The 19,122-nt window shown below is 40.2% G+C and overlaps 2 long non-coding RNA genes across 2 annotated transcripts in view; both read left to right on the top strand.

Annotated features, from left to right (window-relative positions):
• Nucleotides 1-19,122, top strand: part of LOC144316139 (uncharacterized) — a 339,579-nt gene that overhangs the window by 1,781 nt on the left and 318,676 nt on the right. The window lies entirely within an intron of this gene.
• LOC144316140 (uncharacterized) overlaps nucleotides 5,650-19,122 on the top strand; it is a 162,486-nt gene continuing 149,013 nt past the window's right edge. Inside the window, exons 1-3 of the long non-coding RNA XR_013381967.1 lie at nucleotides 5,650-5,774; nucleotides 10,471-10,550; nucleotides 18,658-18,856. This is a non-coding gene — a long non-coding RNA (uncharacterized LOC144316140). The remainder of the gene's footprint in view (nucleotides 5,775-10,470; nucleotides 10,551-18,657; nucleotides 18,857-19,122) is intronic.

The following is a 19,122-nucleotide window of genomic DNA, read 5'->3' as shown; positions in this document are numbered from 1 at the left end:
TCAGGTCAGGCCAGTTTGTGTTTTATAGGTGACTTTACTTACTTCTGGTCTTATCCGTTGTGTGTATTCTTAAATTTTAGCTCTCAAAGAGCAGTCTTACTTCCCTTATTTCCAATATCCTGGGAGGAAGTGGACTGAAATCTGTAGGTATTGGTACGATGTCCAGAGCCAAATAATATTCTTTTAAAATTTACTTTGTATTGTATTACTCGCACCTCTCCTAACATCCCTTCAGCATAGGTAAATTTGTCATAATGGAAATGTTCTCATGACATAGTGAATGGAAATTTGTCATTCAACTTCCAGTTCTACTTTTTAAAAATTAATTTTAGGATTACATTATCAAATTGCCAATTGGCGATATGCAATCAAGCAAACTGTTTCTTACTGGAAACAAACTGATTCTCCAAACAATATGGCCTCTTTTCTTTGTGATTCTCCAGTCTTATTTGCTAATGTTTTTTTTTTTTTCCCAAGAGAGAGTGTACACATACACACAGACACACACACATACGTGTGAGAGAAGGGGGTGGGGGCAAAAGAGGAGGGGGAGAGAGAGAATCCAAAGCTGGCTCTGATGTAGTTTTTAAATATAGGTGAGATTCGGTGGGTGGCGTCCAGAGCCAAGACCAATAAAGAATTCTTGAGATATCGTTGGCGCAAACAGGTAGTTTTATTAAAGCAGGAGGGCAGGACCCATGGGCAGGAAGAGCTGCTGCCCTGGGATTGTGAGGGGTGACTGATTATATACTTGGGAGGTGGGGGTAAGAAAAAAGGGAAGTTTTTTAAAAATAGATTTTATTTATTCATGAGAGAGAGAGAGAAGCAGAGACAGAGGCAGAGGGAGAAGCAGGCTCCATGTAGGGAGCCCGATGTGGGACTCGATCCTGGGACTGAGGGATCACAACCTGAGCCAAAGGAGACGTTCAACTGCTGAGTCACCCAGGCATCCCTCAAAAGAATTTTTTTTTTAAGATTTTATTTATTTATTCATGAGAGACACACAGAGAGAGAGAGAGGCAGAGACATGGGCAAAGGGAGAAGCAGGCTCCATGCAGGAAGCCCAACATGAGACTCAATCCCCAGTCTCCAGGATCACACCCTGGACTGAAGGCGGCACTAAACTGCTGAGCCACCTGGGCTGCCCTCAAAAGAATTTTTGTAGCTAAAGAGGACCTACAAGATATTGGAGGCCTTGCCATTGTCAAGTTAAGGTTGTTTTTCCCTCTAGTAAACCATTAATATTAAGACAGTTGGCAGTTTCCTTCTAGAAATTAGGTTATTGATGAGAATGCTTTATTTCTTGTAAATCACTAAGACATTTTTAAACTGAGGGAGACATAGGTCTTACTGGACTGTGATTTCTATTAGTTAACCATTTGTTTTTCCTTCCCTTAGCTTTAGGGCAGCCAGGTCACACAGATCCCACCTGGGAGTTGAGGGGGGTCGTTGTATAGTGTCAGCTTGTGCTTTACCCTCAGCTTGCCTTTTCCTTTCTCATCAGCTCCACACTAAGTGTGAAGCCTGACAGGGAGCTCAGTCTCACAACCCTGATACCATGATCTGAGCAGAAATCAAGACTTAGATGCTTAACCGACTGAGCCACCTAGATGCCCCTTGCTAATGGTTTTATTGTCTCTACCCTTCTCATTGGATTGATTCTATAAACGTAGAGGCACTGAAGATTTATGAGATGTTAGATAAAAAATAAAAGAATCAACGACCATACCATATTTTATTAGCAGAAGTATTTCTTAGAGGTTTATGTGCACATGGCAATTTTGATTTCTTTTCACCAATGATCCAGCAAATCATATTTAGTAAAACTGTGAAACATTATAAGCTGATACAATGAAAATCATAATACCCAAGTATTATATGACAATGTAATCTCATTTACTTAACTTCAACAGATATTGAACTTTATTAATAAAGAAAAATATTGACAGTGCCTCAAAAATTGTCTTTTGTAGAGTTAGAAGAGGTTATTAAATATATGTCGTATATAAAATATTACATTATACATAATGTGGAATAAATATTTTTGTTTTTATCAGTCTATTATTAATTGGGTCAACAAACCCTTCTTATAATGGAATAAAAGGTACAATCTGGTTTATTTATTTTTATTTTTATTTTTTTAAAGATTTTATTTATTTATTCATGAGAGAGAGAGAGAGAGAGAGAAGCAGAGAGAGAAGCAGGCTCCATGCAGGGAGCCCAATGTGGGACTCGATCTTGGGACTCCAAGATCATGCCCTGGGCCAAAGGCAGGTGCTAAACCGCTGATCCACCCAGGGATCCCTACAATCTGGTTTATTTATTTATTTATTTATTTTATTTTTTTATTTTTTTCCTACAATCTGGTTTAAAGTGTTTATCACAAATCCATTTATCACAAATCCTGTGTTAATGAAATCTGAATTAACTAGAATTCCTCTTCACCTGAAATTTCCCCAGATTTTTCTTAACTAAGAGAAGCAACTAAATTCTTGGAGCAGTGGACCCAAGTCAACAGAGAAAACAATATTTGGGAGCATAAGGGAGGAGGGAGGGTGGGAGGAGATGGGAGAAAACAAAATTGCCAGGCTCACAGCTTTGCCTTGAGCTGGAATTTCACCGGAGTCAGGAAGTGAGTAATGATAAAGGACAAGAATCTAAAGACCAAAGGGAAAGAGGGTGGGTCTAGGGAAAGCAGAGCAGAAAAGGTTCAAAAAGGAAGCTAGCCAGGGGGTAATTGAAAGTACAGAATAGAGGATGTCTTAACTTGTAAGGCCAGAAAATAGAAACTTGACACATTATTGATGGATATACAGTGCTCAATAATTACCTCTAAAACTGTAACACTGGCTGCTGCCTGTAGCATTCCTCAAAGTATAAGGCACTTTTTTTCCTGCCCAACCAATTATATATACAATGTAAAAATGAAACCACCCAGTTTCAAATCTTTTATTGCTCCATGGTAATTAAGAGAAGTAAGGTTGATAGTACATTTCTTTGTTAGCACTGAGACTGGGTATTTTATTTTTAACTGACTATAGTTCACATACAATATTATATTAGTTTCAGGTATGTATAACGATCCAACATTTATATACAGTATGAAATGCTCACCTTGATAAATCAGTGTAGTGTAGTTAACACCTGTCACCATACAAAGTTAATATAATAGTATTTACTATTTTCCTTATGCTGTACTTTTCATCCCTGTGATTTACTTGTTTTATAACTGGAAGTTTGTACCTTTTAATCCCCTTCATCTATTTTTACCCATCTCCCTTCCCCCCTCCCCTCTGGCAACCATCAGTTTGTTCTATTAGTGAGTCTGTTTCTGGTTGTTTTGTTGATTCCACATATAAGTGAAATCATGTGGCATTTGTCTTTCTGAGTCCGACTTATTTTATTCAGCAGGGATCCCTGGGTGGCGCAGCGGTTTAGTGCCTGCCTTTGGCCCAGGGCGCGATCCTGGAGACCCGGGATCGAATCCCACATTGGGCTCTTGGTGCATGGAGCCTGCTTCTCCCTCTGCCTATGTCTCTGCCCCTCTCTCTCTCTGTGACTATCATAAATAAATAAAAAATTAAAAAAAAAAGTTTATTTTATTCAGCATAGTGCCCTCTGATCCATCCATGTCATACATGGCAGGATTTCATTCTTTTTTAAGGGCCAAGTAGTATTATATATATATATATGTATATATATATATATATATATCACAAATATATATATATAGAGAGAGTATGTATACACATGCACACACACACACACATCATCCATTCATCTATTGATGGACACTTAGATTGCCCCCCTATCTTGGCTATTGTAAGCAATTCTATACTTTTAGGCTTCCTATAGAAAAAAGAAGTTCATGTATTACAAAGTATCAGTATTCCATGCCTAGTTCGGGTTTTGTTTCTCTGTATTCCCCACTCTTATTTCAGCAAGGTTTAATTAAACAGTTATTTCAGAATTATTTCTTTGAGTTGCTGAGAGTCTCAGTGAGATGATTGCTTCACATGGGAATTCATAGTACAATACTCCAGGGATTGGGCCATTGTTAACCTTATAGTACACAGTCTTAATACAAAGAAGAGAGAAAAGGAATAGTGATCAAAAGAATTGAGAAAAAGCTTCTCAAAGTATTTAACACCCTGGTTAAATTGTAGTGAAATGAACCTCTCTTCATTTTTTTTTATTTTTTTTTATTTTTTTATTTTTTATTTATTTATGATAGTCACAGAGAGAGGGAGAGAAAGAGAGACAGGCAGAGGGAGAAGCAGGCTCCATGCACCGGGAGCCCGATGTGGGATTCGATCCCGGGTCTCCAGGATCGCGCCCTGGGCCAAAGGCAGGCGCCAAACCGCTGCGCCACCCAGGGATCCCTCTTCATTTTAATATTCCATATTACCTATATGAAATTTTTAATTGGAAAGCCTTGTTTATTATAATGATTAATAAAATTGTGCTACCTTTTAAGCTACATGTAACCAGGCCACTTGTCCAACCTTGAGAAGATGCTGGTAGGTTGGGTGATCAATCATCCCGGTTTGACGGAGACTGTCATGGTTTTAGTACTGAAGGTCCATGGCCCAGGAAACCTCTCAGTCTGGGGCAAAATACAGTTGGTCACCTTATGCTGGCTACGAGGAAGTGGAGGCATGGATCTTAGTACCAAGCTTCTTCCACGTTAAAGTTTCTTTTGGGGACGCCTGGGTGGCTCAGCGGTTGAGCCTCTGCCTTTGGCTCAGGGTGTGATGGAATACTGAGATCCAGTCCCTGTAGGGACTGAGATCCCTCCCTGCAGGGACTCTGCTTCTCCCTCTGCCTTTGTCTCTGACTGTCTCTGTGCCTCTCATGAATAAATAAAATCTTTTAAAAAATAAAAAAAATAGGGACGCCTGGGTGGCTCAGCGATTTGCCGCCTGCCTTCTGCCCAGGGCATGATCCTAGAGACCCAGGATGGAGTCCTGCATTGGGCTCCCTGTGAGGATCCTGCTTCTTCCTCTGCCTGCGTCTCTGCCTCTCTCTGTGTCTCTCATGAATAAATAAATAAAATCTTCAAGAAAATAAAATAAAATCTCTTTTTTGGGGGGGAGGGGTGCCTAGGTGGCTCAGTCAATTAGCTATCTGCCTTCAGTTAGGTCATGATCCCAGGGTCAGCAGGGAGCCTGCTTCTCCCTTTCCTCCCTGCTTGTGCTGTCTCTCACTATCTTTGTCTCTCTCTCTCTCAAATAAACAAACAAACAAACAAACAAACAAACAAAATCTTAACAAAAAATCTCCTCTGGGTCCCTATTATCTGCCTGAGAAGATATCCTTGCTGGAGATTACTAATAGGAAAGGAGCTTTGTCTGATACCACAGACAAATCCTGGGGGTTAGCCAAACTACAGAAAATTAAGAAGTTAGTCCTAAAAAGCACTCTGGCATCAATTGGACACATCATTGTTGTGGTGCTCACTTGGTTGTCATTGCTGCATTAACTCCTCCTATCCTGTGCCAGCTGCCAATTAGGAAGTCCTTACTGGGGGCTAGCAGTGTGCTAAGTCCTTTGCACACGTCCTTTTACATGCCAGACTGCAATATAGATTATAAAATTGTGATTACAGGAGGTAAAATGGCTGCCTTTGATGTCACAATACCAGTTGGTATAGAGCTGGTTGGTATTTGGACTGAGGTATAATTTCAAACAGAGCTGATGCCCTCATTCACCGCCGCAGCATCCAGGTTGCCTGGAAAATGTACCTGCACACTCTCTGTGATCTTTCACTCAAGGTCTGTATCTCTTCATCATTTGCTCTATGACCTGGAGGTATGGTGACTGATGCTGTTGACTAAACCAGGTTCTTTCTCTGTCCATAGAGCATTAAACCCCATGACCCATGCTGGTGGACTCTCCCTCTACTCCCTGACAGAGGGCGATTTCAAGTGATTTTTTAAAAACCACAAAAAGAATACACATAAACAATACTATCCATTGGTAAAAGATCAATAACAAAAGCAAGAAATCTTTTTGCTTGAAATCCTAAAGTAATAAATCACTAATAATTTGGTCCATCTAATACAATTTAAAACACCAAACTAGATTACTGATTTAGAGAGTGAACTAGCTCCTTAATCACTGTTCCTAAAATTCCAGTTGAATTGACAATTCAGCAGCACCTTAACTATTTTTCCCATTTTATCAGTGTTATGAAATGAGGAGATAATGGGAGAGCATTTAAGCTTACATAGTACCATGCAGATATAACTTCTAGTTATTAGCATGGCATTTTGAGCTTTATCTAAGGCCAAAGGAGAAGAGAAAATTTTGGTCTCAAGATTATTTTTGTTCAGTAACCAAACTTGCAAAAGGTCAGCTTTCTCCAGGAACAGGAGAAAAATGTTTTTAGCAAGGAGCAGCTGTTGCCTCTTCTCTGAGTATGACATTTAAGCCAATCAGTCAGCCCATGGTACTAGCTGAGAGTTTCATGGCTTAGTAGGAAGAAGAGCACTGTTAACAAATTATAACTATTATCATCTTGTATTAGAAAAAAATGTTCTCAAATTACTCGAGAAACAAGTTGGCTTTAAAGAATTGGCATGAATGTTAGAATTAAGCATTGTATAGAAATTTTTTTTTAAGATTTTATTTTTAAGTAATCTCTTATACCCAATGTGGGGCTCAAACTCACACACTGAGATCCAGAGTCATATGCTCTACTGACCAAGCCAGCCAAGCACCCGTGCATAGAAATTTATTAGGTCACAGAGGTGATCTAATAACAGGGAAGAGTTCACTTTTCCAAGTGGATCACAGGAATGGTGGAATGGGAATTCTTAATGCATTACTCAACTTGTATATTTGCTGTTTGTAAATATCATGCCAAATATTATAAATCTGTATTATTTATTTTTATTTTTAATGCAGGATACTTAATATGTACTATACTTGATTTATTTTTTTCCTTCAACAAATATTCGTTAAGACATTATGATATATCAGCTATTGTGCCAGTCATGGAGGACATAAAAATGAGCAAGACATTCTAAACTTCTGTTTTTAGGGGACATATAGTTAAGTGAAATGGGAGGAGTAAGGTAAAAAAAATTATAAGCAATTATGACTAAAGGTGGTAAATGCTCTGACAAGGCAATTAAAAGGTACTATGTGAGTCCAAAGAAAAGGCAACTAACCTCAGATTTGCAGAGAAGGGTGATCAGGGAATGAATCCAAATGTTTTACAGGAATTAGCTACATGCTTGTGTGTGTGCATGTGTTATGAGTGAGTTAGTGTATGTATATGGTAGGGACAGTGTGGCAGCATGTGGTAGGTAGGTCAACATCTGGGAAGAGGAGGGCAGTTAGTTCACAAATAGTGAAGAATTCTCCAGACAGAGGGAATAGCACAGGGAAAGAACCCCAAAAGCCAAAGGGAACATGGCATGTTTGAGGATTTTATAGTATTCAGCAGCTCTGTTGCTTAGATAGTAAAAGAAATATGAATAAAAAAGCAAACTTGCAGAGGTAAGCAGAAACCAGAATGCAAAGAGCTGTATAAATGAGTTTGGATTTTACCCCAGGGGCAGGAGGAGCCTTTGAATGGGTTAAAACTGGGATGTTATGTAATGTAGGTAAAATTTGTGATCTTTATTGAAATAACACATGAAATACAGCTTAATGTATATTATTCCTTAGTCATTCTTCCCTCCAACCATTATTATTATTATTTTTTAAGATTTTATTTATTTTGGAGAGAGAGTGAGAGAGAGAGAGAGAGGGCAGGGGTATTGATGGTATTGAGGTCTGGCTTTCTCATTTGCATCTCATCTCAGGACCTTCTGAAGGGACATCTCCATTCTGGAACTCCACATAGGGTATGCTGAGACTTCCTTGAGACTGTATGTAGATCAATTTCTCAGTCTCTCTAATCCAGGTAACTTTTCTCTCTTCCATTGGCATTGATCCCCAAAGCAGTCTAGTTAAAACTCTTCCCGTTAATCTCTATCTGTTCTCCACGGGACCCAACCTGCAATACCATCATTTACCAAGCCGGAAATCTGGAAAATCCCCTAGATCCCTTCCTCCTTTATCTCGGAAAGGCCTCCATATCCAATCAATCACCAGATCCTTTTCTCTCATTATTCCAGTTGCAACCATCATAATCCAATTCACCCCCATCTGTTGGGCAGGTAAACTTTCTGCACAAGCTGCTAATTTGTTTTCCTATCTTTTACCTTTGCCTGGATCAAAGCGACTTCTTTTAAAAATAAATATATTATATTCAATAGATTTATTGAGTTATATGTGACGTACAATATACAGGATATATTTATTTTTATTAAGGATTTCATTTATTTGAGAGAGAGGTAAGGGGAGGGGCTGAGGAAGGGGGAGAGGCAAAGGGAGAGGGAGAAGCAGACTCCCCCTGAGCAAGGCTCCCCAGGTGGGGCTCAATTCCAAGACCCTGGAATCATGACCTGAGCCAAAGGTAGATGCTTAACAGACCCAGCCAGCCAGGCACCCCTATGCTGGGTATATTTAAGGTGTACAAGTTGAAGCAGCACAGTGGCGGTTACGTAGCTCAGGTTCCTGGGCTGCTTCCAGGTGCGCAAGGTCGGTTCCTATGCACCAGTCCCTGCGGCTCCCCCACCAGCATGCCCGTGCTCCTGACCAACACCAACGTTCCCAGCACGTCTCTGCCAGAAGGGCTCCCTTCTGAGTTGAGTCAGCAGCTGGCGCAGGCCCCCGGCCAGCCGGCCCAGGACATCGCGGTGCACGCGGTCCCAGACCCACGCCCGGCCTTCAGGCGCGCTCCGTAGTCTGCGCCGCACTGCACGGGCAAGATCCGCAGGCAGGACAGGCTCCTGCAGCTGCTGTGTGGCCCCCTGGCCGAGCGCCGGGGCAGCCCGGAGAGGATCCACACCGACTGCTGTGGCTCGAACGTGGCCAACCTGGGCTGGCGCTGCTCAGCCTTCACCTGAGGGCTGCGGCCCCCGGCCCGCCCACGCCAGGGCCTGCGGCCCTCCGTGTTGCACGGGCTCTGCCCTGGTGACTCCCACTTCCAGGTTGGGAGACTTACAGGGTTTGCAAGCTGAGAAAACAAAAACAAAAACCCAACGACGGTGTGCAAGATTTTGACATATGTGTATACCTGTGAATCTATTACCACGACCAAGGTAATAAGCATATCCACCACCAACTCTATAATTTTTTAAATTGCAAAAGCTGTGCAAGTTAGTTGGAAATGTAGAGATAAGCAGTAAGAAAGTGGGAACAGGAATTTTTACCCTCCCTTGGGGGGGTAATCGTTTACAATTTGAAACTTTTTTTTTTTTAAGATTTTATTTATTTATTCATGAGAGACATAAACACACACAGAGGCAGAGACATAAGGCAGAGGGAGAAGCAGGCTCCATGCAGGAGCAGGATGTGGGACTCCGGGATCACCCCCTGAGCCAAAGGCAGACGCTCAACCACATGGCCCTACAATTTGAATCTTTTTTTTTTTTTTTAATTTTTTTTTTAGGTATTTATTTATTTATTTATGATAGTCACAGAGAGAGAGAGAGAGAGGCAGAGACACAGGCAGAGGGAGAAGCAGGCCCCATGCACCGGGAGCCTGACGTGGGATTCGATCCCGGGTCTCCAGGATCGCGCCCTGGGCCAAAGGCAGGCACCAAACCGCTGCGCCATCCAGGGATCCCTACAATTTGAATCTTAACAGGTTTTTTCCTTGTCTTAAATTCCTTTAATTGCTTCACATGTCTTTTTTTCTTTTTTTAGCTATCCAAAGTCTATTTATTGGGATGGTTTCCCACTAATCTTGATTCAGAGTGTTTTTAGGCCGCTTCCATCTGAAGGAGCATCCTTCAGTAAGCCTTACTTTTCCTCCTGGAGGCTGGCAGAGGAGAGTGGAGGAGCCAACACACAAAACCACCCCATGTACTTGGCCAAAATCACCATGGTGATTTTGTAGCATTTTAGGCACTTCACCACCATGAAGTCGGAGCTGGGGCTCTGCACCAGGTGCTTCTCTTGTGCTACCTCTTCTCTTCCCCAGGGGCGGAGGAGGTCCTTCCCGTGGGGCATATTTTCACTGGGATGTCAACACCGCAGGGAAGGCAAATGCATTTGAATAACTACAAAAATCCTTCCCTGAAGGCTGATCCCCCATCCACCTTTCCAGCTTCCTGTGGCAGACCTTTCTATTTCTAGCCCGAGGGGATTGATTTTTCAACCAAATTAGTGTTGCCCCGCCCCTTCTTGCTTCAGGGTCTTCCACCAGGCTTTATCCTTTCCCTCTACTGCTCTTTTACTCCTACCCCCACCCCTGCTTGTGCATATTCCTAAATGTGAATGAATATTTTAAATAATTGCTAATTAATGATTATTGAATACTTATTTTTTGTCAGGTTCTATGCTTTGCATACATTGTATCTCTTCAGCCTTACAAAATGGGTAATTGGCATTATTGTCCTTATTTTGCAGATAAGGAACTGTGACTTCCCCAAAATCAGGCAGTTGCTGGGTTTAGAAGGATTCCCCTGTTGCTGAATCTTTAGACCAAGGTAAGTTCCTGGTTACAGCCTCCTGTGTAATGGCCTCCAGATTTCCTGTAGAATATACATTGTACTCACAACTTTTTTAAAAAATTAGGCTCCGCACTAGGTGTGGAGCCCTGCTCGGGGCTTGAACTCAACCCTGAGATCAACACCTGACCTGAGATCAAGAGTCAGATGCTTAACCAGCTGTCACCCAGGTGCCCTTGCAGTCACTATTAAATGTCTATTTTCCCATTAGAAGACTAGACATCGGGCAGCCCGGGTGGCTCAGCGGTTTGGCACAGCCTTCAGCCCAGGGCCTGATCCTGGAGACCTGGGATTGAGTCCCAGTCTCACGTCAGGCTCCCTGCGTGGAGCCTGCTTCTCCCTCTGCCTGTGTCTCTGCCTCTCTCTCTTGTGTCTCTCATGAATAAATGGATAGAATCTTAAAAAAAAAAAAAAAAAAAAAAAAGAGAGACTAGACATCTCCACTGCAATTTGTATAGCAGCTTAGTGACCAAAGCTTAGAATCGGGAGTCAGAAAGAAGGGAAGTTCAAATCCAAACTTTGCCAATATATGACCTTGAGCTAGTGCTATTTAACCTCTGTGAGTCTCAATTTCTTCACCTATAAAGCAGATAATAATACTTTTCCCCTCTTACAGAATTGTTTTCAGGAGTGAGTAAGATGATATCAAAAAGGATCCAAAAAAAAAAAAAAAAAAGGGATCCAACACAGGATGTGACAGGGCCTTTTGTCTTTCCAACTTTGAATGTAAAACATTCAAGGGCAAGTATCAAATCTTGTAATCATTTTGTATCCTCTACTGTGTCTGGCATGCACAGAGTATATACTAGATAGCCAATAAATAGTTATATGGAATGCCAGGAGGTATTTCTGGGGGCTAGCTTGGGTTTATGATTTTGGTTTCTTTACTTTACAAATCAAAGGGTAAATAAAGCAAAGTTTTCTTAACACTGTCACTATTTCTGGTTTGAGTGAGATGGTTGCTGTCTGCAGAGGGTGGAATTGAGTGAGGCAAAACAGATCAGAGTTGAGTCAGCATCTATACAGGCCAGACAATGCAAGATACTTAAAAGTAACACAGAAGGTACATAGACCTATAGATAGTAGATTGATTTGCTAATTTCCACAGTTTAGACTCATTTACTTATTCATTCATCAAACATTTATATAATACTGCTTTCTGTGGATTGCTGCTCTAGGTACTCTGGGTAGTGATTCTTATACAATATTGGTGCTGGCCACAGAAAAAACTCCTGAGGGATTGTTAAGGTTAAGATTCTCGGGGTACCTGGGCTCAGTCAATAGAACATGCAACTCTTGATTTCAGGGTCATGAGTTCAAGCCCTATGTTGGGAATGGAGCCTACTTAAAAATAAAACAAAAATAAAAACAGATTCTTGCATCTCACTTGTTGGAGTTTCTGATAAGGGTCTGGGATTATCCTGGGGACTTGTGTTTTAAAAAATTCTTCATGTGATACTGATGCACTGTTCTGGGAAAGCAGACATACCGAAGGCACTGTTTCTATTCACAAAGAAGATTGCGTGAGGGACATAGTTAATAAGGAAAACTTAATCAAGTCGCATTGTTACCAAACAACCTATCATAGCTGCTAATTCAGGAAACAAACAGGTGAGCCCTGGCATGCTTTGGGACCAACTCCTCCATCCCGGAGAATTCCGAGAGGGCTGGACAAATCAAAAGCATAGCTCTTGGTTGGGTTTGCCAAAAATGTTGCTGAACAAACTCGGATAAACTCGTCACAAGAGAAGCCAGTGACTCAAGAGATGAGGGTTTGGAAAAGAGAATGGGAGAAATTCATTTCAGGTGCCGGCCGCAGGGGGTTGGTTGCAGGCTCAAGCCTTAATAACTGCCGATGACATGGACGTTTAGAGTTTGACAAAGAAGTTTTTTTTGGGGGGGGGATGGATGTGTAAGAAAGCAGGGCAGAGAGCCTGTGGTCAGAGGTAAGGGTCAGTATGTGTGCAACCCATAATCATGGGCAGGGAAGGGGATGTGTGGGGTGTGGTCTACTAGACATTCCGTTGCTATCAGGACTTTTCTAGTCTGTCGGTTGGAATGTTCTGTTCCTTGCAAAACATCTTTGTCAATGCCTCAAGAAAGTGTGATAAGAAATCAGCACAATGGGTTTTAGTTAAAGCATGAGTTCAGCACTCTAGTCTATTTCTGGTTTTAACTGTTGGGGTCTACAATTGAGCAAGAGGGTTCACTGACAATGTTTCAGGATTTCTCTTCCTTTAGTGCCCATGGTTCTTGGTCACACCTCTTTCAAGAATGAAGAGGTAAACCAGACAAAGAGTGGTGAGCAGCGAAGCAAAATTTATTGTGTGAGAGTACAAAGTTCCCAAAGAGGGGGGAGATCTGAGGGGGTTGCTCTTGGAGTTTCTAAGTCTAGGGGTTTTTATGAGCTCTTTGAGGAACTATCTTGAGCAACCATGGTGTGCTAAAATATGCCAATTTTGATCATGTATCTGTGTATCTATTAGGTTAATGTTCATGTGCTGTTGGTCTTCTTGGGCTGACATCTGCGGACTTACGTCTTAACTGCCTCAGCTCGTGATAGTGACATGGAACTATCTTAAGCAACCAGGGTGTGCTAAGGTGTGCCAGTCAGGGCTTTGATCATGCGTCTGTGTACCTATTAGGTTAATGTTCACATGCTGATGGTCTTGTCTGAACAGTGAAACAGGATGTTAGCACTGTTTTGTCTTAGCTGTCCCTACTCCATGTATTTTTGTTAGGGACCCTAGCCCTGACAACGTAACTGTCCAACTAACTCCTTAACAACAGCATCAAGTTTTTTGTTGGTTTGATTTTGGCTCTGGGTAGTATGAATTTATTTGCCCGTACCATCCCTCCTACAATAATATAGCCTAAGTCTTCACTGAAAGGGTCAAATGACATTGTTTGTATTCATGTTGCCATTGTGGGGAGTCAAGATGTGCTTGTAGAAGAATATGTGGGCTGATAGAATGTGCCAATATATAAGCAGGTCGATAATTAGAAGCATACATGATAAAATAATCTCAATTTAGGTCTAGTAAATTTCAGTCCAGAAAGAGATGAAATAGAATTGTCTGAAGAGGGGTGAAATCTTTACCAAGTAGGCTATCTATCCAGAAGAATCAGCACTTCACTGATGTGTAAATATATTGATCAGTGCCTTTCTATCAATATCTAGAAAATGCCCCCATCACCAAAAACGTATCCATTATCACCCACACAGTGCCTCGACCTCTAGCTCCCCTCAAAGCTGGGAATGGAAGCGAAGTAGGAGTGCTGGGTATCTTCACCCACACAAACACAAATTCAGCATGAACCCTGAATAGGAGTATAAAGATTTGGACAGCAAAAAATGTGCTGAGTGCAGAGCAAAGGCACATGTAGGAAAAAGCATCGCTTTTACTCAGTTCCAGGTTGTGGAAGAATACATAACCATTGCATTTTACATAACTGGGAATTTAATAGTTGCTGTGTTAGAAAAGTTTGGTTCTAACATTAAAACCAATCGGATATTACTAAGTACCTGTTGTGTATGGAAGGGTCTTTCTAAACATTCCAATAGAAAAAAAACACTGGTGCTTTGACTCTAAGTGTACTCACAGCCAAACATTTTACAAGCTGTATCAAAATCCCTGTTATTAGTGTCTGCTTTGAGCATGGAGGTATTAAGTAGAGAACCATAGACCCAAGGTAGAGTCACTTGCCCTCAGGGCAGTAAACCAAGACTTAATTGCAGTTTCAAACTCTCCAGGGGTGTAATTTTAAGACAATCAACCTGGAATTTTTCTGGTGAACACCAATGAAGTAATCTGTCACATGTGGGCCCCCCCTCCCACCAAGGAAGATGAGGTGATTAGCATGATAAGACCCCTGCCCTTTCCCTTAAGGGAAGGTAAACTGGCCTAAACCAGTTTTGTTTTGCTAATAACTTTTTGCTCCACCTCCTTTCCTATAAAAACCTTCTTTTCTTACAAAACTTTGGAGCTCTCTTCTACTTGCTAGGTCAGATGCTGACCCTACTTGAACTGCTTAGGAAAAACAATTTAGTCTTGGAATTTACTCCACTGAATTTTGCTTTTTTAGCAGAGAATAATGTGGCCTGTCACCCAATTGCCATTTACATTTTTTTTTTTTTTTTTTTTGCATTTCTAGCAGTGAGTCTTTTTAGGGTGTTTTGTACTACCTTGTGTGGCAGATGGTTGAATCATAGGATAGACTATTAATATAGGACTCTCCAAGTGACTAAATAAGAACCTCATCCAAGGTCATGGACACAGGCTTGACAATCACCCTACTTCAGCTTTAAGTTTATATTTTGTAAAATTTTCCATAATTGATCCCAAAATGCTTTTTTTCTCTGAAAAAAGCATGATTAAATATATTAAACTGATGTTGAATTAAAATACCAGGAAGAAATGGGTAACTAAAAATAACAGGATATGATTAATGGTTTTGATTCATAGCCTATTTTTATCTTCTTCTGGAATCTGAGTATCCAAATTTGTATTTGCAGAGCAATATAAAAAAAGATGAGATTGGAATCTTTAGTTTTGAAATGTTCTTCTTTTGAATTATTAACTATATTCAAAGACTGTCACTTTAGAATTTGATCTATTAGTGAATACTCTCAGCATTGCTTCTCTGGGACTAGGTGTTAGCCTATATAAGAATTCATTGTTAATTTTACAGGGTGTGATAATATTATTGTGGTTATGTTGTTTGAAATCCTCATCTCTTGGAGATATATTTAGACTATGTATAGGTAAAATGATATAATGCCTTGGTTCAAGTTTCATGTTGGGTGTGGGGATTACTTAAAAAAATGAAAAATATTCCAGCCAAACAAAACAAAGCAAGAAGAAAATAGGAAAATACGTAGATAATAAGAATGGCAGAAAGTTCCTCCTGCCTGTCAAAATGGTTAACATCAACACCCAAGAAACAACAGGTGTTGGGAAGGATGTGGAGAAAAACTCTCATGTACTGTTGGTGGGAAAGCAAACTTGTGCAGCTGCTGTGGAAAACAGTATGGAGGTTCCTCAAAAAGTTAAAAATGAAACTACCCTACAATCCAGCAATTACATTACTGAATGTTTACCCAAAGAATGCAAAACCACGGATTCAAAGACGTACATGCACCCCTATGTTTATAGCAGCATTATTTACAATAGCCAAGATAGGAAAGCAGCCCAAGTGTCCATCGATAGATGAATGGATAAAGAAGAAGTGATATTTATATATATATAATTGTCAAAACAAGGGAGCAAAGGGAAAAAAAAAACACAAACCAACAAATAGACTTAATTATAGAGAACAAACTGATGGTTACCGGAGGGGAGACGAGTGGAGGGATGGATTAAATAGCTGATGGGGATTAAGGAGTGCTTGCTGAGATGAGCACCAGGTGTTGTATGGAAGTGTTGAATTGCTATATTGTACACACAAAACTAATATAACACTGTAGTTAAATAGCGGGAATTAAAATTAGAAACTTAAAAAGAATGACAATGCTGATAATTGTTTAAGGTGGGCGACAGATATATGGGGGTTCAGTATGCTTTTTCCATGCATTAAAAAAAATGTCCACAATAAAAACTTCTAAAAAGGTTTTTCTCGGTAACACACTCTACACTATATTTTTCACTTTCTTTTAGCAATCTCTCTCTCTCTCTCTCTCTCTCTCTCTCTGGCAAAACTACCACATCTAGAATGTAAACAAAATGAGAATTTTTTTTAATAAATTTTTAAAATAAATTTTATTTTTTATTGGTGTTTAATTTGCCAACATATAGAACATATAGAATAACACCCAGTGCTCATCCCATCAAGTGCCCCCCTCAGTGCCCATTACCCAGTCACCCCCACCCCCCGCCTACCTCCCCTTCCACCACCCCTAGATTGTTTCCCAGAGTTAGGAGTCTCTCATGTTCTCTCCCTTTCTGATATTTCCCATTTATTTTTTCTCCTTTCCCCTTTATTCCCTTTCACTATTTTTTTATATTCCCCAAATGAATGAGACCATATAATGTTTGTCCTTCTCCGATTGGCTTATTTCACTCAGCATAATACCCTCCAGTTCCATCCACGTTGAAGCAAATGGTGGGTATTTGTCGTTTCTAATGGCTGAGTAATATTCCATTGTACACATAGACCACAGCTTCTTTATCCATTCACTGTCGATGGACACCGAGGCTCCTTCTACAGTTTAGCTATTGTGGACATTGCTGCTAGAAACATCGGGGTGCAGGTGTCTTGGCATTTCATTGCATCTGTATCTTTGGGGGTAAATCCCTAACAGTCCAATTGCTGGGTCATAGGGCAGGTCTATTTTTAACTCTTTGAGGAACCTCCACACAGTTTTCCAGAGGGGCTGTACCAGTTCACATTCCCACCAACAGTGCAGGAGGGTTCCCCTTTCTCCACATCCTCTCCAACATTTGTGGTTTCCTGCTTTGTTAATTTTCCCCATTCTCACTGGGGTGAGGTGGTATCTCACTGTGGTTTTGATTTGTATTTCCCTGATGGCAAGTGATGCAGAGCATTTTCTCATGTGCTTGTTGGCCATATGTATGTCTTCCTTTGTGAGATTTCTGTTCATGTCTTTTGCCCATTTCATGATTGGATTGCTTGTTTCTTTGCTGTTGAGTTTAATAAGTTCTTTATAGATCTTGGAAACTAGCCCTTTATCTGATATGTCATTTGCAAGTATCTTCTCCCATTCTGTAGGTTGTCTTTTAGTTTTGTTGACTGTATCTTTTGCTGTGCAAAAGCTTCTTATCTTGATGAAGTCCCAATAGTTCATTTTTGCTTTTGTTTCTCTTGCCTTCATGGATGTATCTTGCAAGAAGTTACTGTGGCCAAGTTCAAAAAGGGTGTTGCCTGTGTTCTCCTCTAGGATTTTGATGGAATCTTGTCTCACATTTAGATCTTTCATCCATTTTGAGTTTATCTTTGTGTATGGCGTAAGAGAGTGGTCTAGTTTTCATTCTTCTGCATGTGGATGTCCAATTTTCCCAGCACCATTTATTGAAGAGACTGTCTTTTTTCCAGTGGATAGTCTTTCCTCCTTGTGCTTCCCATTCTTTGTTCAGAAATACCCTTTAGTGCCCATTTAATGAATAACCTGTGCTTGGTGCAGTTGCTGCTGAGGCTAAGGGATTCAAAAGGAGCACATGATCTGTTCACCAGAAGCAAGTCACATTTGTGATTTTCAGTTTCCTTTTTGGAAAATGAGCAAACAAAACTGGATGACTTCAGTAATCTCCTTCCAATTCTATGTGTCTTTGAGTCTGGCTTCTTGAGAATAAGAACCATAATGATCTTTTCATTGGGACAGCATAAAATAATTAGATTTTAAATACGTATGCACTTAGTAGTAGGTAATTTTGAACCAGATGTCTGTTTCTTCATGTGAAAATAGGATATTCTTCATGGCATTCCCTTCTGTCAACTATCCCTTACTTTCTCTTCTGGTGTTGGTTTCTTTCCAAGACTAATCTGGAATTTTTAGGCAAATAATTTTTTGGAAGAACTTACCCTCCCAAATTTATGATATTCTACAGTAACATATTGATAAACATTTTTGGTAATTTAACTCAGGTTTTCTTTATAAATGAGAGTTAATGCATTTTCAAATTTAATATGGTCAATTTCCTTAGCTATAAAGAGTGAGATCAGAAACTCACTTAACAGGACAAGCCAAGTATCATTCAGTACTCAGTTATTAGGACATTGGGAAGACTTAAAACTTTAATTTCGACATACTATAAAAAGAGCAAATACCAGGTTGTTCTGAAGAAATGAATTTAAAGTAAATGTAGCTATTCGAAAAATGTTTTTAGCAGATGCATGAGAAAAATGTGTTTACAGAGTTGAGTGTTGCTGTGGAGAATTCAGAAGTTAAATATATATATTTTATGACAGAAAAAGATAAACGACCTCCCACAAAACCATCTCTTCTTTAAGGCTTTTTGCACTGAATCAAAGTTGTTATATCTTTGTATTAGTTGTTGATTTTTTGTTGGCATTGTTAATTGCATATAACAAATAGTTTTTTTTTTTTTTTTTTTTTTTTTTTTTTAAGGAGGCTTCACACCCAGCATGGAGCCCAATGTGGTGCTTGAACTCATGACCCTGAGATCAAGATCCAAGCTGAGATCAAGAATCAGATGCTTAATGGACTGAGCCACCCAGGCGCCCCTGTAACAAATAATTCCATTAAATACTGTTGAAACAGTATTTTACCGAGGGAGGCTTACAGATATATTTTGCAGCCAACATGAGTAAGTGTGTGTCTTTTTCACAATCTCTTCTTCGGGACTGGGAGTATACGCTGCAACTATATGCCTTAATTAACTTTTTTATTGGCAAGGAGGTGAGGCTAGGTTTACAGGAACAAATGTAAGTAAGTTGGTAACTTGCACTTTTCTTCTGTCTTACAAATGAAAGAAAATGCCTATTTTTTACCCTAGTCTTTCTTTTTCCCCTTCCTTCCACAAACATGTATTGAGCTCTTTGTGTGAACTTTTAGAGATTTAGGGAAGTGGGG

Source organism: Canis aureus, chromosome 6 (assembly GCF_053574225.1).
Source record: "Canis aureus isolate CA01 chromosome 6, VMU_Caureus_v.1.0, whole genome shotgun sequence".
Classification (NCBI taxonomy): domain Eukaryota; kingdom Metazoa; phylum Chordata; class Mammalia; order Carnivora; family Canidae; genus Canis; species Canis aureus.
This window is presented reverse-complemented; position numbering and strand designations above follow the sequence as displayed.